Below are 23,161 nucleotides of genomic sequence, written 5' to 3' on the forward strand. Positions count from 1 at the left end.
CTTATAAAACATAAACCGAACGTTGGAGGTGGTCATTTCTTCATGCGCAGTGATAAACTCGGCACTCTAAAGCACCCGAGAGCGTTTTTTTCGATGCCAACCTAACCAGAGTGACGGGAGCGGCACAATTCAGAAAAAGTGCTCAGCTCGCCGAGAAAATGCGATTTAAGCAATAAAATTAAAAATGCTTATAAAACATAAACCAAACGTTGGAGGTGGTCATTTCTTCATGCGCAGTGAATAACTCGGCACTCTAAAGCACCCGAGAGCGTTTTTTTCGATGCCAACCTAACCAGAGTGACGGGAGCGGCACAATTCAGAAAAAGTGCTCAGCTCGCCGAGAAAATGCGATTTAAGCAATCAAATTAAAAATGCTTATAAAACATAAACCAAACGTTGGAGGTGGTCATTTCTTAATGCGCAGTAATAAACTCGGCACTCTAAAGCACCCGAGAGCGTTTTTTTCGATGCCAACCTAACCAGAGTGACGGGAGCGGCACAATTCAGAAAAAGTGCTCAGCTCGCCGAGAAAATGCGATTTAAGCAATAAAATTAAAAATGCTTATAAAACATAAACCAAACGTTGGAGGTGGTCATTTCTTAATGCGCAGTAATAAACTCGGCACTCTAGAGCACCCGAGAGCGTTTTTTTCGATGCCAACCTAACCAGAGTGACGGGAGCGGCACAATTCAGAAAAAGTGCTCAGCTCGCCGAGAAAATGCGATTTAAGCAATAAAATTAAAAATGCTTATAAAACATAAACCAAACGTTGGAGGTGGTCATTTCTCAATGCGCAGTAATAAACTCGGCACTCTAAAGCACCCGAGAGCGTTTTTTTCGATGCCAACCTAACCAGAGTGACGGGAGCGGCACAATTCAGAAAAAGTGCTCAGCTCGCCGAGAAAATGCGATTTAAGCAATAAAATTAAAAATGCTTATAAAACATAAACCAAACGTTGGAGGTGGTCATTTCTTCATGCGCAGTGAATAACTCGGCACTCTAAAGCACCCGAGAGCGTTTTTTTCGATGCCAACCTAACCAGAGTGACGGGAGCGGCACAATTCAGAAAAAGTGCTCAGCTCGCCGAGAAAATGCGATTTAAGCAAAAAAATTAAAAATGCTTATAAAACATAAACCAAACGTTGGAGGTGGTCATTTCTTAATGCGCAGTAATAAACTCGGCACTCTAGAGCACCCGAGAGCGTTTTTTTCGATGCCAACCTAACCAGAGTGACGGGAGCGGCACAATTCAGAAAAAGTGCTCAGCTCGCCGAGAAAATGCGATTTAAGCAATAAAATTAAAAATGCTTATAAAACATAAACCAAACGTTGGAAGTGGTCATTTCTTCATGCGCAGTGATAAACTCGGCACTCTAAAGCACCCGAGAGCGTTTTTTTCGATGCCAACCTAACCAGAGTTACGGGAGCGGCACAATTCAGAAAAAGCGCTCAGCTCGCCGAGAAAATGCGATTTAAGCAATAAAATTAAAAATGCTTATAAAACATAAACCAAACGTTGGAAGTGGTCATTTCTTCATGCGCAGTGATAAACTCGGCACTCTAAAGCACCCGAGAGCGTTTTTTTCGATGCCAACCTAACCAGAGTTACGGGAGCGGCACAATTCAGAAAAAGCGCTCAGCTCGCCGAGAAAATGCGATTTAAGCAATAAAATTAAAAATGCTTATAAAACATAAACCAAACGTTGGAGGTGGTCATTTCTTAATGCGCAGTAATAAACTCGGCACTCTAAAGCACCCGAGAGCGTTTTTTTCGATGCCAACCTAACCAGAGTGACGGGAGCGGCACAATTCAGAAAAAGTGCTCAGCTCGCCGAGAAAATGCGATTTAAGCAATAAAATTAAAAATGCTTATTAAACATAAACCAAACGTTGGAGGTTGTCATTTCTTCATGCGCAGTGAATAACTCGGCACTCTAAAGCACCCGAGAGCGTTTTTTTCGATGCCAACCTAACCAGAGTGACGGGAGCGGCACAATTCAGAAAAAGCGCTCAGCTCGCCGAGAAAATGCGATTTAAGCAATAAAATTAAAAATGCTTATTAAACATAAACCAAACGTTGGAGGTGGTCATTTCTTCATGCGCAGTGAATAACTCGGCACTCTAAAGCACCCGAGAGCGTTTTTTTCGATGCCAACCTAACCAGAGTGACGGGACAGGCACAATTCAGAAAAAGCGCTCAGCTCGCCGAGAAAATGCGATTTAAGCAATAAAATTAAAAATGCTTATAAAACATAAACCAAACGTTGGAGGTGGTCATTTCTTCTTGCGCAGTGATAAACTCGGCACTCTAAAGCACCCGAGAGCGTTTTTTTCGATGCCAACCTAACCAGAGTGACGGGAGCGGCACAATTCAGAAAAAGTGCTCAGCTCGCCGAGAAAATGCGATTTAAGCAATAAAATTAAAAATGCTTATAAAACATAAACCAAACGTTGGAAGTGGTCATTTCTTCATGCGCAGTGATAAACTCGGCACTCTAAAGCACCCGAGAGCGTTTTTTTCGATGCCAACCTAACCAGAGTTACGGGAGCGGCACAATTCAGAAAAAGCGCTCAGCTCGCCGAGAAAATGCGATTTAAGCAATAAAATTAAAAATGCTTATAAAACATAAACCAAACGTTGGAGGTGGTCATTTCTTAATGCGCAGTAATAAACTCGGCACTCTAAAGCACCCGAGAGCGTTTTTTTCGATGCCAACCTAACCAGAGTGACGGGAGCGGCACAATTCAGAAAAAGTGCTCAGCTCGCCGAGAAAATGCGATTTAAGCAATAAAATTAAAAATGCTTATTAAACATAAACCAAACGTTGGAGGTTGTCATTTCTTCATGCGCAGTGAATAACTCGGCACTCTAAAGCACCCGAGAGCGTTTTTTTCGATGCCAACCTAACCAGAGTGACGGGAGCGGCACAATTCAGAAAAAGCGCTCAGCTCGCCGAGAAAATGCGATTTAAGCAATAAAATTAAAAATGCTTATTAAACATAAACCAAACGTTGGAGGTGGTCATTTCTTCATGCGCAGTGAATAACTCGGCACTCTAAAGCACCCGAAAGCGTTTTTTTCGATGCCAACCTAACCAGAGTGACGGGACAGGCACAATTCAGAAAAAGCGCTCAGCTCGCCGAGAAAATGCGATTTAAGCAATAAAATTAAAAATGCTTATAAAACATAAACCAAACGTTGGAGGTGGTCATTTCTTCTTGCGCAGTGATAAACTCGGCACTCTAAAGCACCCGAGAGCGTTTTTTTCGATGCCAACCTAACCAGAGTGACGGGAGCGGCACAATTCAGAAAAAGTGCTCAGCTCGCCGAGAAAATGCGATTTAAGCAATAAAATTAAAAATGCTTATAAAACATAAACCAAACGTTGGAGGTGGTCATTTCTTCATGCGCAGTGATAAACTCGGCACTCTAAAGCACCCGAGAGCGTTTTTTTCGATGCCAACCTAACCAGAGTGACGGGAGCGGCACAATTCAGAAAAAGCGCTCAGCTCGCCGAGAAAATGCGATTTAAGCAATAAAATTAAAAATGCTTATAAAACATAAACCAAACGTTGGAGGTGGTCATTTCTTCATGCGCAGTGATAAACTCGGCACTCTAAAGCACCCGAGAGCGTTTTTTTCGATGCCAACCTAACCAGAGTGACGGGAGCGGCACAATTCAGAAAAAGTGCTCAGCTCGCCGAGAAAATGCGATTCAAGCAATAAAATTAAAAATGCTTATTAAACATAAACCAAACGTTGGAGGTGGTCATTTCTTCATGCGCAGTGAATAACTCGGCACTCTAAAGCACCCGAGAGCGTTTTTTTCGATGCCAACCTAACCAGAGTGACGGGAGCGGCACAATTCAGAAAAAGTGCTCAGCTCGCCGAGAAAATGCGATTTAAGCAATAAAATTAAAAATGCTTATAAAACATAAACCAAACGTTGGAGGTGGTCATTTCTTAATGCGCAGTAATAAACTCGGCACTCTAAAGCACCCGAGAGCGTTTTTTTCGATGCCAACCTAACCAGAGTGACGGGAGCGGCACAATTCAGAAAAAGTGCTCAGCTCGCCGAGAAAATGCGATTTAAGCAATAAGATTAAAAATGCTTATAAAACATAAACCAAACGTTGGAGGTGGTCATTTCTTAATGCGCAGTAATAAACTCGGCACTCTAAAGCACCCGAGAGCGTTTTTTTCGATGCCAACCTAACCAGAGTGACGGGAGCGGCACAATTCAGAAAAAGTGCTCAGCTCGCCGAGAAAATGCGATTTAAGCAATAAAATTAAAAATGCTTATAAAACATAAACCAAACGTTGGAGGTGGTCATTTCTTAATGCGCAGTAATAAACTCGGCACTCTAAAGCACCCGAGAGCGTTTTTTTCGATGCCAACCTAACCAGAGTGACGGGAGCGGCGCAATTCAGAAAAAGCGCTCAATTCGCCGAGAAAATGCGATTTAAGCAATAAAATTAAAAATGCTTATAAAACATAAACCAAACGTTGGAGGTGGTCATTTCCTAATGCGCAGTAATAAACTCGCCACTCTAAAGCACCCGAGAGCGTTTTTTTCGATGCCAACCTAACCAGAGTGACGGGAGCGGCACAATTCAGAAAAAGTGCTCAGCTCGCCGAGAAAATGCGATTTAAGCAATAAAATTAAAAATGCTTATTAAACATAAACCAAACGTTGGAGGTGGTCATTTCTTCATGCGCAGTGAATAACTCGGCACTCTAAAGCACCCGAGAGCGTTTTTTTCGATGCCAACCTAACCAGAGTGACGGGAGCGGCACAATTCAGAAAAAGCGCTCAGCTCGCCGAGAAAATGCGATTTAAGCAATAAAATTAAAAATGCTTATTAAACATAAACCAAACATTGGAGGTGGTCATTTCTTCGTGCGCAGTGAATAACTCGGCACTCTAAAGCACCCGAGAGCGTTTTTTTCGATGCCAACCTAACCAGAGTGACGGGAGCGGCACAATTCAGAAAAAGCGCTCAGCTCGCCGAGAAAATGCGATTTAAGCAATAAAATTAAAAATGCTTATAAAACATAAACCAAACGTTGGAGGTGGTCATTTCTTCATGCGCAGTGATAAACTCGGCACTCTAAAGCACCCGAGAGCGTTTTTTTCGATGCCAACCTAACCAGAGTGACGGGAGCGGCACAATTCAGAAAAAGTGCTCAGCTCGCCGAGAAAATGCGATTTAAGCAATAAAATTAAAAATGCTTATAAAACATAAACCAAACGTTGGAGGTGGTCATTTCTTCATGCGCAGTGAATAACTCGGCACTCTAAAGCACCCGAGAGCGTTTTTTTCGATGCCAACCTAACCAGAGTGACGGGAGCGGCACAATTCAGAAAAAGTGCTCAGCTCACCGAGAAAATGCGATTTAAGCAATCAAATTAAAAATGCTTATAAAACATAAACCAAACGTTGGAGGTGGTCATTTCTTAATGCGCAGTAATAAACTCGGCACTCTAAAGCACCCGAGAGCGTTTTTTTCGATGCCAACCTAACCAGAGTGACGGGAGCGGCACAATTCAGAAAAAGTGCTCAGCTCGCCGAGAAAATGCGATTTAAGCAATAAAATTAAAAATGCTTATAAAACATAAACCAAACGTTGGAGGTGGTCATTTCTTAATGCGCAGTAATAAACTCGGCACTCTAGAGCACCCGAGAGCGTTTTTTTCGATGCCAACCTAACCAGAGTGACGGGAGCGGCACAATTCAGAAAAAGTGCTCAGCTCGCCGAGAAAATGCGATTTAAGCAATAAAATTAAAAATGCTTATAAAACATAAACCAAACGTTGGAGGTGGTCATTTCTCAATGCGCAGTAATAAACTCGGCACTCTAAAGCACCCGAGAGCGTTTTTTTCGATGCCAACCTAACCAGAGTGACGGGAGCGGCACAATTCAGAAAAAGTGCTCAGCTCGCCGAGAAAATGCGATTTAAGCAATAAAATTAAAAATGCTTATAAAACATAAACCAAACGTTGGAGGTGGTCATTTCTTCATGCGCAGTGAATAACTCGGCACTCTAAAGCACCCGAGAGCGTTTTTTTCGATGCCAACCTAACCAGAGTGACGGGAGCGGCACAATTCAGAAAAAGTGCTCAGCTCGCCGAGAAAATGCGATTTAAGCAATAAAATTAAAAATGCTTATAAAACATAAACCAAACGTTGGAGGTGGTCATTTCTTAATGCGCAGTAATAAACTCGGCACTCTAGAGCACCCGAGAGCGTTTTTTTCGATGCCAACCTAACCAGAGTGACGGGAGCGGCACAATTCAGAAAAAGTGCTCAGCTCGCCGAGAAAATGCGATTTAAGCAATAAAATTAAAAATGCTTATAAAACATAAACCAAACGTTGGAAGTGGTCATTTCTTCATGCGCAGTGATAAACTCGGCACTCTAAAGCACCCGAGAGCGTTTTTTTCGATGCCAACCTAACCAGAGTTACGGGAGCGGCACAATTCAGAAAAAGCGCTCAGCTCGCCGAGAAAATGCGATTTAAGCAATAAAATTAAAAATGCTTATAAAACATAAACCAAACGTTGGAAGTGGTCATTTCTTCATGCGCAGTGATAAACTCGGCACTCTAAAGCACCCGAGAGCGTTTTTTTCGATGCCAACCTAACCAGAGTGACGGGAGCGGCACAATTCAGAAAAAGTGCTCAGCTCGCCGAGAAAATGCGATTTAAGCAATAAAATTAAAAATGCTTATAAAACATAAACCAAACGTTGGAGGTTGTCATTTCTTCATGCGCAGTGAATAACTCGGCACTCTAAAGCACCCGAGAGCGTTTTTTTCGATGCCAACCTAACCAGAGTGACGGGAGCGGCACAATTCAGAAAAAGCGCTCAGCTCGCCGAGAAAATGCGATTTAAGCAATAAAATTAAAAATGCTTATAAAACATAAACCAAACGTTGGAGGTGGTCATTTCTTAATGAGCAGTAATAAACTCGGCACTCTAAAGCACCCGAGAGCGTTTTTTTCGATGCCAACCTAACCAGAGTGACGGGAGCGGCACAATTCAGAAAAAGTGCTCAGCTCGCCGAGAAAATGCGATTTAAGCAATAAAATTAAAAATGCTTATAAAACATAAACCAAACGTTGGAGGTGGTCATTTCTTCATGCGCAGTGATAAACTCGGCACTCTAAAGCACCCGAGAGCGTTTTTTTCGATGCCAACCTAACCAGAGTGACGGGAGCGGCACAATTCAGAAAAAGCGCTCAGCTCGCCGAGAAAATGCGATTTAAGCAATAAAATTAAAAATGCTTATAAAACATAAACCAAACGTTGGAGGTGGTCATTTCTTCATGCGCAGTGATAAACTCGGCACTCTAAAGCACCCGAGAGCGTTTTTTTCGATGCCAACCTAACCAGAGTGACGGGAGCGGCACAATTCAGAAAAAGTGCTCAGCTCGCCGAGAAAATGCGATTCAAGCAATAAAATTAAAAATGCTTATTAAACATAAACCAAACGTTGGAGGTGGTCATTTCTTCATGCGCAGTGAATAACTCGGCACTCTAAAGCACCCGAGAGCGTTTTTTTCGATGCCAACCAAACCAGAGTGACGGGAGCGGCACAATTCAGAAAAAGTGCTCAGCTCGCCGAGAAAATGCGATTTAAGCAATAAAATTAAAAATGCTTATAAAACATAAACCAAACGTTGGAGGTGGTCATTTCTTAATGCGCAGTAATAAACTCGGCACTCTAAAGCACCCGAGAGCGTTTTTTTTCGATGCCAACCTAACCAGAGTGACGGGAGCGGCACAATTCAGAAAAAGTGCTCAGCTCGCCGAGAAAATGCGATTTAAGCAATAAGATTAAAAATGCTTATAAAACATAAACCAAACGTTGGAGGTGGTCATTTCTTAATGCGCAGTAATAAACTCGGCACTCTAAAGCACCCGAGAGCGTTTTTTTTCGATGCCAACCTAACCAGAGTGACGGGAGCGGCACAATTCAGAAAAAGTGCTCAGCTCGCCGAGAAAATGCGATTTAAGCAATAAAATTAAAAATGCTTATAAAACATAAACCAAACGTTGGAGGTGGTCATTTCTTAATGCGCAGTAATAAACTCGGCACTCTAAAGCACCCGAGAGCGTTTTTTTCGATGCCAACCTAACCAGAGTGACGGGAGCGGCGCAATTCAGAAATAGCGCTCAGCTCGCCGAGAAAATGCGATTTAAGCAATAAAATTAAAAATGCTTATAAAACATAAACCAAACGTTGGAGGTGGTCATTTCCTAATGCGCAGTAATAAACTCGCCACTCTAAAGCACCCGAGAGCGTTTTTTTCGATGCCAACCTAACCAGAGTGACGGGAGCGGCACAATTCAGAAAAAGTGCTCAGCTCGCCGAGAAAATGCGATTTAAGCAATAAAATTAAAAATGCTTATTAAACATAAACCAAACGTTGGAGGTGGTCATTTCTTCATGCGCAGTGAATAACTCGGCACTCTAAAGCACCCGAGAGCGTTTTTTTTGATGCCAACCTAACCAGAGTGACGGGAGCGGCACAATTCAGAAAAAGCGCTCAGCTCGCCGAGAAAATGCGATTTAAGCAATAAAATTAAAAATGCTTATTAAACATAAACCAAACATTGGAGGTGGTCATTTCTTCATGCGCAGTGAATAACTCGGCACTCTAAAGCACCCGAGAGCGTTTTTTTCGATGCCAACCTAACCAGAGTGACGGGAGCGGCACAATTCAGAAAAAGCGCTCAGCTCGCCGAGAAAATGCGATTTAAGCAATAAAATTAAAAATGCTTATAAAACATAAACCAAACGTTGGAGGTGGTCATTTCTTCATGCGCAGTGATAAACTCGGCACTCTAAAGCACCCGAGAGCGTTTTTTTCGATGCCAACCTAACCAGAGTGACGGGAGCGGCACAATTCAGAAAAAGTGCTCAGCTCGCCGAGAAAATGCGATTTAAGCAATAAAATTAAAAATGCTTATAAAACATAAACCAAACGTTGGAGGTGGTCATTTCTTCATGCGCAGTGAATAACTCGGCACTCTAAAGCACCCGAGAGCGTTTTTTTCGATGCCAACCTAACCAGAGTGACGGGAGCGGCACAATTCAGAAAAAGTGCTCAGCTCGCCGAGAAAATGCGATTTAAGCAATCAAATTAAAAATGCTTATAAAACATAAACCAAACGTTGGAGGTGGTCATTTCTTAATGCGCAGTAATAAACTCGGCACTCTAAAGCACCCGAGAGCGTTTTTTTCGATGCCAACCTAACCAGAGTGACGGGAGCGGCACAATTCAGAAAAAGTGCTCAGCTCGCCGAGAAAATGCGATTTAAGCAATAAAATTAAAAATGCTTATAAAACATAAACCAAACGTTGGAGGTGGTCATTTCTTAATGCGCAGTAATAAACTCGGCACTCTAGAGCACCCGAGAGCGTTTTTTTCGATGCCAACCTAACCAGAGTGACGGGAGCGGCACAATTCAGAAAAAGTGCTCAGCTCGCCGAGAAAATGCGATTTAAGCAATAAAATTAAAAATGCTTATAAAACATAAACCAAACGTTGGAGGTGGTCATTTCTCAATGCGCAGTAATAAACTCGGCACTCTAAAGCACCCGAGAGCGTTTTTTTCGATGCCAACCTAACCAGAGTGACGGGAGCGGCGCAATTCAGAAAAAGCGCTCAGCTCGCCGAGAAAATGCGATTTAAGCAATAAAATTAAAAATGCTTATAAAACATAAACCAAACGTTGGAGGTGGTCATTTCCTAATGCGCAGTAATAAACTCGCCACTCTAAAGCACCCGAGAGCGTTTTTTTCGATGCCAACCTAACCAGAGTGACGGGAGCGGCACAATTCAGAAAAAGTGCTCAGCTCGCCGAGAAAATGCGATTTAAGCAATAAAATTAAAAATGCTTATTAAACATAAACCAAACGTTGGAGGTGGTCATTTCTTCATGCGCAGTGAATAACTCGGCACTCTAAAGCACCCGAGAGCGTTTTTTTCGATGCCAACCTAACCAGAGTGACGGGAGCGGCACAATTCAGAAAAAGCGCTCAGCTCGCCGAGAAAATGCGATTTAAGCAATAAAATTAAAAATGCTTATTAAACATAAACCAAACATTGGAGGTGGTCATTTCTTCATGCGCAGTGAATAACTCGGCACTCTAAAGCACCCGAGAGCGTTTTTTTCGATGCCAACCTAACCAGAGTGACGGGAGCGGCACAATTCAGAAAAAGTGCTCAGCTCGCCGAGAAAATGCGATTTAAGCAATAAAATTAAAAATGCTTATTAAACATAAACCAAACGTTGGAGGTGGTCATTTCTTCATGCGCAGTGAATAACTCGGCACTCTAAAGCACCCGAGAGCGTTTTTTTTGATGCCAACCTAACCAGAGTGACGGGAGCGGCACAATTCAGAAAAAGCGCTCAGCTCGCCGAGAAAATGCGATTTAAGCAATAAAATTAAAAATGCTTATTAAACATAAACCAAACATTGGAGGTGGTCATTTCTTCATGCGCAGTGAATAACTCGGCACTCTAAAGCACCCGAGAGCGTTTTTTTCGATGCCAACCTAACCAGAGTGACGGGAGCGGCACAATTCAGAAAAAGCGCTCAGCTCGCCGAGAAAATGCGATTTAAGCAATAAAATTAAAAATGCTTATAAAACATAAACCAAACGTTGGAGGTGGTCATTTCTTCATGCGCAGTGATAAACTCGGCACTCTAAAGCACCCGAGAGCGTTTTTTTCGATGCCAACCTAACCAGAGTGACGGGAGCGGCACAATTCAGAAAAAGTGCTCAGCTCGCCGAGAAAATGCGATTTAAGCAATAAAATTAAAAATGCTTATAAAACATAAACCAAACGTTGGAGGTGGTCATTTCTTCATGCGCAGTGAATAACTCGGCACTCTAAAGCACCCGAGAGCGTTTTTTTCGATGCCAACCTAACCAGAGTGACGGGAGCGGCACAATTCAGAAAAAGTGCTCAGCTCGCCGAGAAAATGCGATTTAAGCAATCAAATTAAAAATGCTTATAAAACATAAACCAAACGTTGGAGGTGGTCATTTCTTAATGCGCAGTAATAAACTCGGCACTCTAAAGCACCCGAGAGCGTTTTTTTCGATGCCAACCTAACCAGAGTGACGGGAGCGGCACAATTCAGAAAAAGTGCTCAGCTCGCCGAGAAAATGCGATTTAAGCAATAAAATTAAAAATGCTTATAAAACATAAACCAAACGTTGGAGGTGGTCATTTCTTAATGCGCAGTAATAAACTCGGCACTCTAGAGCACCCGAGAGCGTTTTTTTCGATGCCAACCTAACCAGAGTGACGGGAGCGGCACAATTCAGAAAAAGTGCTCAGCTCGCCGAGAAAATGCGATTTAAGCAATAAAATTAAAAATGCTTATAAAACATAAACCAAACGTTGGAGGTGGTCATTTCTCAATGCGCAGTAATAAACTCGGCACTCTAAAGCACCCGAGAGCGTTTTTTTCGATGCCAACCTAACCAGAGTGACGGGAGCGGCGCAATTCAGAAAAAGCGCTCAGCTCGCCGAGAAAATGCGATTTAAGCAATAAAATTAAAAATGCTTATAAAACATAAACCAAACGTTGGAGGTGGTCATTTCCTAATGCGCAGTAATAAACTCGCCACTCTAAAGCACCCGAGAGCGTTTTTTTCGATGCCAACCTAACCAGAGTGACGGGAGCGGCACAATTCAGAAAAAGTGCTCAGCTCGCCGAGAAAATGCGATTTAAGCAATAAAATTAAAAATGCTTATTAAACATAAACCAAACGTTGGAGGTGGTCATTTCTTCATGCGCAGTGAATAACTCGGCACTCTAAAGCACCCGAGAGCGTTTTTTTCGATGCCAACCTAACCAGAGTGACGGGAGCGGCACAATTCAGAAAAAGCGCTCAGCTCGCCGAGAAAATGCGATTTAAGCAATAAAATTAAAAATGCTTATTAAACATAAACCAAACATTGGAGGTGGTCATTTCTTCATGCGCAGTGAATAACTCGGCACTCTAAAGCACCCGAGAGCGTTTTTTTCGATGCCAACCTAACCAGAGTGACGGGAGCGGCACAATTCAGAAAAAGTGCTCAGCTCGCCGAGAAAATGCGATTCAAGCAATAAAATTAAAAATGCTTATAAAACATAAACCAAACGTTGGAGGTGGTCATTTCTTAATGCGCAGTAATAAACTCGGCACTCTAGAGCACCCGAGAGCGTTTTTTTCGATGCCAACCTAACCAGAGTGACGGGAGCGGCACAATTCAGAAAAAGTGCTCAGCTCGCCGAGAAAATGCGATTTAAGCAATAAAATTAAAAATGCTTATAAAACATAAACCAAACGTTGGAGGTGGTCATTTCTTCATGCGCAGTGAATAACTCGGCACTCTAAAGCACCCGAGAGCGTTTTTTTCGATGCCAACCTAACCAGAGTGACGGGAGCGGCACAATTCAGAAAAAGTGCTCAGCTCGCCGAGAAAATGCGATTTAAGCAATAAAATTAAAAATGCTTATAAAACATAAACCAAACGTTGGAGGTGGTCATTTCTTAATGCGCAGTAATAAACTCGGCACTCTAAAGCACCCGTGAGCGTTTTTTTCGATGCCAACCTAACCAGAGTGACGGGAGCGGCACAATTCAGAAAAAGTGCTCAGCTCGCCGAGAAAATGCGATTTAAGCAATAAAATTAAAAATGCTTATAAAACATAAACCAAACGTTGGAGGTGGTCATTTCTTCATGCGCAGTGATAAAGTCGGCACTCTAAAGCACCCGAGAGCGTTTTTTTCGATGCCAACCTAACCAGAGTGACGGGAGCGGCACAATTCAGAAAAAGTGCTCAGCTCGCCGAGAAAATGCGATTTAAGCAATAAAATTAAAAATGCTTATTAAACATAAACCAAACGTTGGAGGTGTTCATTTCTTCATGCGCAGTGATAAACTCGGCACTCTAAAGCACCCGAGAGCGTTTTTTTCGATGCCAACCTAACCAGAGTGACGGGAGCGGCACAATTCAGAAAAAGTGCTCAGCTCGCCGAGAAAATGCGATTTAAGCAATAAAATTAAAAATGCTTATAAAACATAAACCAAACGTTGGAGGTGGTCATTTCTTAATGCGCAGTAATAAACTCGGCACTCTAAAGCACCCGAGAGCGTTTTTTTCGATGCCAACCTAACCAGAGTGACGGGAGCGGCACAATTCAGAAAAAGTGCTCAGCTCGCCGAGAAAATGCGATTTAAGCAATAAAATTAAAAATGCTTATTAAACATAAACCAAACGTTGGAGGTGGTCATTTCTTCATGCGCAGTGAATAACTCGGCACTCTAAAGCACCCGAGAGCGTTTTTTTCGATGCCAACCTAACCAGAGTGACGGGAGCGGCACAATTCAGAAAAAGCGCTCAGCTCGCCGAGAAAATGCGATTTAAGCAATAAAATTAAAAATGCTTATAAAACATAAACCAAACGTTGGAGGTGGTCATTTCTTAATGCGCAGTAATAAACTCGGCACTCTAAAGCACCCGAGAGCGTTTTTTTCGATGCCAACCTAACCAGAGTGACGGGAGCGGCACAATTCAGAAAAAGTGCTCAGCTCGCCGAGAAAATGCGATTTAAGCAATAAAATTAAAAATGCTTATTAAACATAAACCAAACGTTGGAGGTGGTCATTTCGTCATGCGCAGTGAATAACTCGGCACTCTAAAGCACCCGAGAGCGTTTTTTTCGATGCCAACCTAACCAGAGTGACGGGAGCGGCACAATTCAGAAAAAGCGCTCAGCTCGCCGAGAAAATGCGATTTAAGCAATAAAATTAAAAATGCTTATAAAACATAAACCAAACGTTGGAGGTGGTCATTTCTTAATGCGCAGTAATAAACTCGGCACTCTAAAGCACCCGAGAGCGTTTTTTTCGATGCCAACCTAACCAGAGTGACGGGAGCGGCACAATTCAGAAAAAGTGCTCAGCTCGCCGAGAAAATGCGATTTAAGCAATAAAATTAAAAATGCTTATAAAACATAAACCAAACGTTGGAGGTGGTCATTTCTTAATGCGCAGTAATAAACTCGGCACTCTAAAGCACCCGAGAGCGTTTTTTTCGATGCCAACCTAACCAGAGTGACGGGAGCGGCACAATTCAGAAAAAGTGCTCAGCTCGCCGAGAAAATGCGATTTAAGCAATAAAATTAAAAATGCTTATTAAACATAAACCAAACGTTGGAGGTGGTCATTTCTTCATGCGCAGTGAATAACTCGGCACTCTAAAGCACCCGATAGCGTTTTTTTCGATGCCAACCTAACCAGAGTGACGGGAGCGGCACAATTCAGAAAAAGTGCTCAGCTCGCCGAGAAAATGCGATTTAAGCAATAAAATTAAAAATGCTTATAAAACATAAACCAAACGTTGGAGGTGGTCATTTCTTAATGCGCAGTAATAAACTCGGCACTCTAAAGCACCCGAGAGCGTTTTTTTCGATGCCAACCTAACCAGAGTGACGGGAGCGGCACAATTCAGAAAAAGTGCTCAGCTCGCCGAGAAAATGCGATTTAAGCAATAAAATTAAAAATGCTTATAAAACATAAACCAAACGTTGGAGGTGGTCATTTCTTAATGCGCAGTAATAAACTCGGCACTCTAAAGCACCCGAGAGCGTTTTTTTCGATGCCAACCTAACCAGAGTGACGGGAGCGGCACAATTCAGAAAAAGCGCTCAGCTCGCCGAGAAAATGCGATTTAAGCAATAAAATTAAAAATGCTTATAAAACATAAACCAAACGTTGGAGGTGGTCATTTCTTCGTGCGCAGTGAATAACTCGGCACTCTAAAGCACCCGAGAGCGTTTTTTTCGATGCCAACCTAACCAGAGTGACGGGAGCGGCACAATTCAGAAAAAGTGCTCAGCTCGCCGAGAAAATGCGATTTAAGCAATAAAATTAAAAATGCTTATAAAACATAAACCAAACGTTGGAGGTGGTCATTTCTTAATGCGCAGTAATAAACTCGGCACTCTAAAGCACCCGAGAGCGTTTTTTTCGATGCCAACCTAACCAGAGTGACGGGAGCGGCACAATTCAGAAAAAGTGCTCAGCTCGCCGAGAAAATGCGATTTAAGCAATACAATTAAAAATGCTTATTAAACATAAACCAAACGGTGGAGGTGGTCATTTCTTCATGCGCAGTGAATAACTCGGCACTCTAAAGCACCCGAGAGCGTTTTTTTCGATGCCAACCTAACCAGAGTGACGGGAGCGGCACAATTCAGAAAAAGCGCTCAGCTCGCCGAGAAAATGCGATTTAAGCAATAAAATTAAAAATGCTTATTAAACATAAACCAAACGTTGGAGGTGGTCATTTCTTCATGCGCAGTGAATAACTCGGCACTCTAAAGCACCCGAGAGCGTTTTTTTCGATGCCAACCTAACCAGAGTGACGGGAGTGGCACAATTCAGAAAAAGCGCTCAGCTCGCCGAGAAAATGCGATTTAAGCAATAAAATTAAAAATGCTTATAAAACATAAACCAAACGTTGGAGGTGGTCATTTCTTCATGCGCAGTGATAAACTCGGCACTCTAAAGCACCCGAGAGCGTTTTTTTCGATGCCAACCTAACCAGAGTGACGGGAGCGGCACAATTCAGAAAAAGTGCTCAGCTCACCGAGAAAATGCGATTTAAGCAATAAAATTAAAAATGCCTATAAAACATAAACCAAACGTTGGAGGTGGTCATTTCTTCATGCGCAGTGAATAACTCGGCACTCTAAAGCACCCGAGAGCGTTTTTTTCGATGCCAACCTAACCAGAGTGACGGGAGCGGCACAATTCAGAAAAAGTGCTCAGCTCGCCGAGAAAATGCGATTTAAGCAATAAAATTAAAAATGCTTATAAAACATAAACCAAACGTTGGAGGTGGTCATTTCTTAATGCGCAGTAATAAACTCGGCACTCTAGAGCACCCGAGAGCGTTTTTTTCGATGCCAACCTAACCAGAGTGACGGGAGCGGCACAATTCAGAAAAAGTGCTCAGCTCGCCGAGAAAATGCGATTTAAGCAATAAAATTAAAAATGCTTATAAAACATAAACCAAACGTTGGAAGTGGTCATTTCTTCATGCGCAGTGATAAACTCGGCACTCTAAAGCACCCGAGAGCGTTTTTTTCGATGCCAACCTAACCAGAGTTACGGGAGCGGCACAATTCAGAAAAAGGGCTCAGCTCGCCGAGAAAATGCGATTTAAGCAATAAAATTAAAAATGCTTATAAAACATAAACCAAACGTTGGAAGTGGTCATTTCTTCATGCGCAGTGATAAACTCGGCACTCTAAAGCACCCGAGAGCGTTTTTTTCGATGCCAACCTAACCAGAGTTACGGGAGCGGCACAATTCAGAAAAAGCGCTCAGCTCGCCGAGAAAATGCGATTTAAGCAATAAAATTAAAAATGCTTATTAAACATAAACCAAACGTTGGAGGTGGTCATTTCTTCATGCGCAGTGAATAACTCGGCACTCTAAAGCACCCGAGAGCGTTTTTTTCGATGCCAACCTAACCAGAGTGACGGGAGCGGCACAATTCAGAAAAAGCGCTCAGCTCGCCGAGAAAATGCGATTTAAGCAATAAAATTAAAAATGCTTATAAAACATAAACCAAACGTTGGAGGTGGTCATTTCTTCATGCGCAGTGATAAACTCGGCACTCTAAAGCACCCGAGAGCGTTTTTTTCGATGCCAACCTAACCAGAGTGACGGGAGCGGCACAATTCAGAAAAAGTGCTCAGCTCGCCGAGAAAATGCGATTTAAGCAATAAAATTAAAAATGCTTATAAAACATAAACCAAACGTTGGAGGTGGTCATTTCTTCATGCGCAGTGAATAACTCGGCACTCTAAAGCACCCGAGAGCGTTTTTTTCGATGCCAACCTAACCAGAGTGACGGGAGCGGCACAATTCAGAAAAAGTGCTCAGCTCGCCGAGAAAATGCGATTTAAGCAATAAAATTAAAAATGCTTATAAAACATAAACCAAACGTTGGAGGTGGTCATTTCTTCATGCGCAGTGATAAACTCGGCACTCTAAAGCACCCGAGAGCATTTTTTTCGATGCCAACCTAACCAGAGTGACGGGAGCGACACAATTCAGAAAAAGTGCTCAGCTCGCCGAGAAAATGCGATTTAAGCAATAAAATTAAAAATGTTTATAAAACATAAACCAAACGTTGGAGGTGGTCATTTCTTCATGCGCAGTGAATAACTCGGCACTCTAAAGCACCCGAGAGCGTTTTTTTCGATGCCAACCTAACCAGAGTGACGGGAGCGGCACAATTCAGAAAAAGTGCTCAGCTCGCCGAGAAAATGCGATTTAAGCAATAAAATTAAAAATGCTTATAAAACATAAACCAAACGTTGGAGGTGGTCATTTCTTAATGCGCAGTAATAAACTCGGCACTCTAGAGCACCCGAGAGCGTTTTTTTCGATGCCAACCTAACCAGAGTGACGGGAGCGGCACAATTCAGAAAAAGTGCTCAGCTCGCCGAGAAAATGCGATTTAAGCAATAAAATTAAAAATGCTTATAAAACATAAACCAAACGTTGGAAGTGGTCATTTCTTCATGCGCAGTGATAAACTCGGAACTCTAAAGCACCCGAGAGCGTTTTTTTCGATGCCAACCTAACCAGAGTTACGGGAGCGGCACAATTCAGAAAAAGCGCTCAGCTCGCCGAGAAAATGCGATTTAATCAATAAAATTAAAAATGCTTATAAAACATAAACCAAACGTTGGAGGTGGTCATTTCTTCATGCGCAGTGATAAACTCGGCACTCTAAAGCACCCGAGAGCGTTTTTTTCGATGCCAACCTAACCAGAGTGACGGTAGCGGCACAATTCAGAAAAAGTGCTCAGCTCGCCGTGAAAATGCGATTTAAGCAATAAAATTAAAAATGCTTATAAAACATAAACCAAACGTTGGAGGTGGTCATTTCTTCATGCGCAGTGAATAACTCGGCACTCTAAAGCACCCGAGAGCGTTTTTTTCGATGCCAACCTAACCAGAGTGACGGGAGCGGCACAATTCAGAAAAAGTGCTCAGCTCGCCGAGAAAATGCGATTTAAGCAATAAAATTAAAAACGCTTATAAAACATAAACCAAACGTTGGAGGTGGTCATTTCTTAATGCGCAGTAATAAACTCGGCACTCTAAAGCACCCGAGAGCGTTTTTTTCGATGCCAACCTAACCAGAGTGACGGGAGCGGCACAATTCAGAAAAAGTGCTCAGCTCGCCGAGAAAATGCGATTTAAGCAATAAAATTAAAAATGCTTATAAAACATAAACCAAACGTTGGAGGTGGTCATTTCTTAATGCGCAGTAATAAACTCGGCACTCTAAAGCACCCGAGAGCGTTTTTTTCGATGCCAACCTAACCAGAGTGACGGGAGCGGCACAATTCAGAAAAAGTGCTCAGCTCGCCGAGAAAATGCGATTTAAGCAATAAAATTAAAAATGCTTATTAAACATAAACCAAACGGTGGAGGTGGTCATTTCTTCATGCGCAGTGAATAACTCGGCACTCTAAAGCACCCGAGAGCGTTTTTTTCGATGCCAACCTAACCAGAGTGACGGGAGCGGCACAATTCAGAAAAAGCGCTCAGCTCGCCGAGAAAATGCGATTTAAGCAATAAAATTAAAAATGCTTATTAAACATAAACCAAACGTTGGAGGTGGTCATTTCTTCATGCGCAGTGAATAACTCGGCACTCTAAAGCACCCGAGAGCGTTTTTTTCGATGCCAACCTAACCAGAGTGACGGGAGCGGCACAATTCAGAAAAAGCGCTCAGCTCGCCGAGAAAATGCGATTTAAGCAATAAAATTAAAAATGCTTATAAAACATAAACCAAACGTTGGAGGTGGTCATTTATTCATGCGCAGTGATAAACTCGGCACTCTAAAGCACCCGAGAGCGTTTTTTTCGATGCCAACCTAACCAGAGTGACGGGAGCGGCACAATTCAGAAAAAGTGCTCAGCTCGCCGAGAAAATGCGATTTAAGCAATAAAATTAAAAATGCTTATAAAACATAAACCAAACGTTGGAGGTGGTCATTTCTTCATGCGCAGTGAATAACTCGGCACTCTAAAGCACCCGAGAGCGTTTTTTTCGATGCCAACCTAACCAGAGTTACGGGAGCGGCACAATTCAGAAAAAGCGCTCAGCTCGCCGAGAAAATGCGATTTAAGCAATAAAATTAAAAATGCTTATAAAACATAAACCAAACGTTGGAAGTGGTCATTTCTTCATGCGCAGTGATAAGCTCGGCACTCTAAAGCACCCGAGAGCGTTTTTTTCGATGCCAACCTAACCAGAGTTACGGGAGCGGCACAATTCAGAAAAAGCGCTCAGCTCGCCGAGAAAATGCGATTTAAGCAATAAAATTAAAAATGCTTATTAAACATAAACCAAACGTTGGAGGTGGTCATTTCTTCATGCGCAGTGAATAACTCGGCACTCAAAAGCACCCGAGAGCGTTTTTTTCGATGCCAACCTAACCAGAGTGACGGGAGCGGCACAATTCAGAAAAAGCGCTCAGCTCGCCGAGAAAATGCAATTTAAGCAATAAAATTAAAAATGCTTATAAAACATAAACCAAACGTTGGAGGTGGTCATTTCTTCATGCGCAGTGATAAACTCGGCACTCTAAAGCACCCGAGAGCGTTTTTTTCGATGCCAACCTAACCAGAGTGACGGGAGCGGCACAATTCAGAAAAAGTGCTCAGCTCGCCGAGAAAATGCGATTTAAGCAATAAAATTAAAAATGCTTATAAAACATAAACCAAACGTTGGAGGTGGTCATTTCTTCATGCGCAGTGAATAACTCGGCACTCTAAAGCACCCGAGAGCGTTTTTTTCGATGCCAACCTAACCAGAGTGACGGGAGCGGCACAATTCAGAAAAAGTGCTCAGCTCGCCGAGAAAATGCGATTTAAGCAATAAAATTAAAAATGCTTATAAAACATAAACCAAACGTTGGAGGTGGTCATTTCTTAATGCGCAGTAATATACTCGGCACTCTAGACCACCCGAGAGCGTTTTTTTCGATGCCAACCTAACCAGAGTGACGGGAGCGGCACAATTCAGAAAAAGTGCTCAGCTCGCCGAGAAAATGCGATTTAAGCAATAAAATTAAAAATGCTTATAAAACATAAACCAAACGTTGGAAGTGGTCATTTCTTCATGCGCAGTGATAAACTCGGCACTCTAAAGCACCCGAGAGCGTTTTTTTCGATGCCAACCTAACCAGAGTTACGGGAGCGGCACAATTCAGAAAAAGCGCTCAGCTCGCCGAGAAAATGCGATTTAAGCAATAAAATTAAAAATGCTTATAAAACATAAACCAAACGTTGGAAGTGGTCATTTCTTCATGCGCAGTGATAAACTCGGCACTCTAAAGCACCCGAGAGCGTTTTTTTCGATGCCAACCTAACCAGAGTTACGGGAGCGGCACAATTCAGAAAAAGCGCTCAGCTCGCCGAGAAAATGCGATTTAAGCAATAAAATTAAAAATGCTTATAAAACATAAACCAAACGTTGGAGGTGGTCATTTCTTCATGCGCAGTGATAAACTCGGCACTCTAAAGCACCCGAGAGCGTTTTTTTCGATGCCAACCTAACCAGAGTGACGGGAGCGGCACAATTCAGAAAAAGCGCTCAGCTCGCCGAGAAAATGCGATTTAAGCAATAAAATTAAAAATGCTTATAAAACATAAACCAAACGTTGGAGGTGGTCATTTCTTCATGCGCAGTGATAAACTCGGCACTCTAAAGCACCCGAGAGCGTTTTTTTCGATGCCAACCTAACCAGAGTGACGGGAGCGGCACAATTCAGAAAAAGTGCTCAGCTCGCCGAGAAAATGCGATTTAAGCAATAAAATTAAAAATGCTTATAAAACATAAACCAAACGTTGGAGGTGGTCATTTCTCCATGCGCAGTGAATAACTCGGCACTCTAAAGCACCCGAGAGCGTTTTTTTCGATGCCAACCTAACCAGAGTGACGGGAGCGGCACAATTCAGAAAAAGTGCTCAGCTTGCCGAGAAAATGCGATTTAAGCAATAAAATTAAAAATGCTTATAAAACATAAACCAAACGTTGGAGGTGGTCATTTCTTAATGCGCAGTAATAAACTCGGCACTCTAAAGCACCCGTGAGCGTTTTTTTCGATGCCAACCTAACCAGAGTGACGGGAGCGGCACAATTCAGAAAAAGTGCTCAGCTCGCCGAGAAAATGCGATTTAAGCAATAAAATTAAAAATGCTTATAAAACATAAACCAAACGTTGGAAGTGGTCATTTCTTCATGCGCAGTGATAAACTCGGCACTCTAAAGCACCCGAGAGCGTTTTTTTCGATGCCAACCTAACCAGAGTTACGGGAGCGGCACAATTCAGAAAAAGCGCTAAGCTCGCCGAGAAAATGCGATTTAAGCAATAAAATTAAAAATGCTTATAAAACATAAACCAAACGTTGGAGGTGGTCATTTCTTCATGCGCAGTGATAAACTCGGCACTCTAAAGCACCCGAGAGCGTTTTTTTCGATGCCAACCTAACCAGAGTGACGGGAGCGGCACAATTCAGAAAAAGCGCTCAGCTCGCCGAGAAAATGCGATTTAAGCAATAAAATTAAAAATGCTTATAAAACATAAACCAAACGTTGGAGGTGGTCATTTCTTAATGCGCAGTAATAAACTCGGCACTCTAAAGCACCCGAGAGCGTTTTTTTCGATGCCAACCTAACCAGAGTGACGGGAGCGGCACAATTCAGAAAAAGTGCTCAGCTCGCCGAGAAAATGCGATTTAAGCAATAAAATTAAAAATGCTTATAAAACATAAACCAAACGTTGGAGGTGGTCATTTCTCAATGCGCAGTAATAAACTCGGCACTCTAAAGCACCCGAGAGCGTTTTTTTCGATGCCAACCTAACCAGAGTGACGGGAGCGGCACAATTCAGAAAAAGCGCTCAGCTCGCCGAGAAAATGCGATTTAAGCAATAAAATTAAAAATGCTTATAAAACATAAACCAAACGTTGGAGGTGGTCATTTCTTCATGCGCAGTGATAAACTCGGCACTCTAAAGCACCCGAGAGCGTTTTTTTCGATGCCAACCTAACCAGAGTGACGGGAGCGGCACAATTCAGAAAAAGTGCTCAGCTCGCCGAGAAAATGCGATTTAAGCAATAAAATTAAAAATGCTTATAAAACATAAACCAAACGTTGGAGGTGGTCATTTCTTCATGCGCAGTGATAAACTCGGCACTCTAAAGCACCCGAGAGCGTTTTTTTCGATGCCAACCTAACCAGAGTGACGGGAGCGGCACAATTCAGAAAAAGCGCTCAGCTCGCCGAGAAAATGCGATTTAAGCAATAAAATTAAAAATGCTTATAAAACATAAACCAAACGTTGGAGATGGTCATTTCTTCATGCGCAGTGATAAACTCGGCACTCTAAAGCACCCGAGAGCGTTTTTTTCGATGCCAACCTAACCAGAGTGACGGGAGCGGCACAATTCAGAAAAAGTGCTCAGCTCGCCGAGAAAATGCGATTCAAGCAATAAAATTAAAAATGCTTATTAAACATAAACCAAACGTTGGAGGTGGTCATTTCTTCATGCGCAGTGAATAACTCGGCACTCTAAAGCACCCGAGAGCGTTTTTTTCGATGCCAACCTAACCAGAGTGACGGGAGCGGCACAATTCAGAAAAAGTGCTCAGCTCGCCGAGAAAATGCGATTTAAGCAATAAAACTAAAAATGCTTATAAAACATAAACCAAACGTTGGAGGTGGTCATTTCTTAATGAGCAGTAATAAACTCGGCACTCTAAAGCACCCGAGAGCGTTTTTTTCGATGCCAACCTAACCAGAGTGACGGGAGCGGCAGAAAAAGTGCTCAGCTCGCCGAGAAAATGCGATTTAAGCAATAAAATTAAAAATGCTTATTAAACATAAACCAAACGTTGGAGGTGGTCATTTCTTCATGCGCAGTGAATAACTCGGCACTCCGAGAGCGTTTTTTTCGATGCCAACCTAACCAGAGTGACGGGAGCGGCACAATTCAGAAAAAGCGCTCAGCTCGCCGAGAAAATGCGATTTAAGCAAT

Source organism: Syngnathus typhle, unplaced genomic scaffold (assembly GCF_033458585.1).
Source record: "Syngnathus typhle isolate RoL2023-S1 ecotype Sweden unplaced genomic scaffold, RoL_Styp_1.0 HiC_scaffold_37, whole genome shotgun sequence".
Lineage (NCBI taxonomy): Eukaryota > Metazoa > Chordata > Actinopteri > Syngnathiformes > Syngnathidae > Syngnathus > Syngnathus typhle.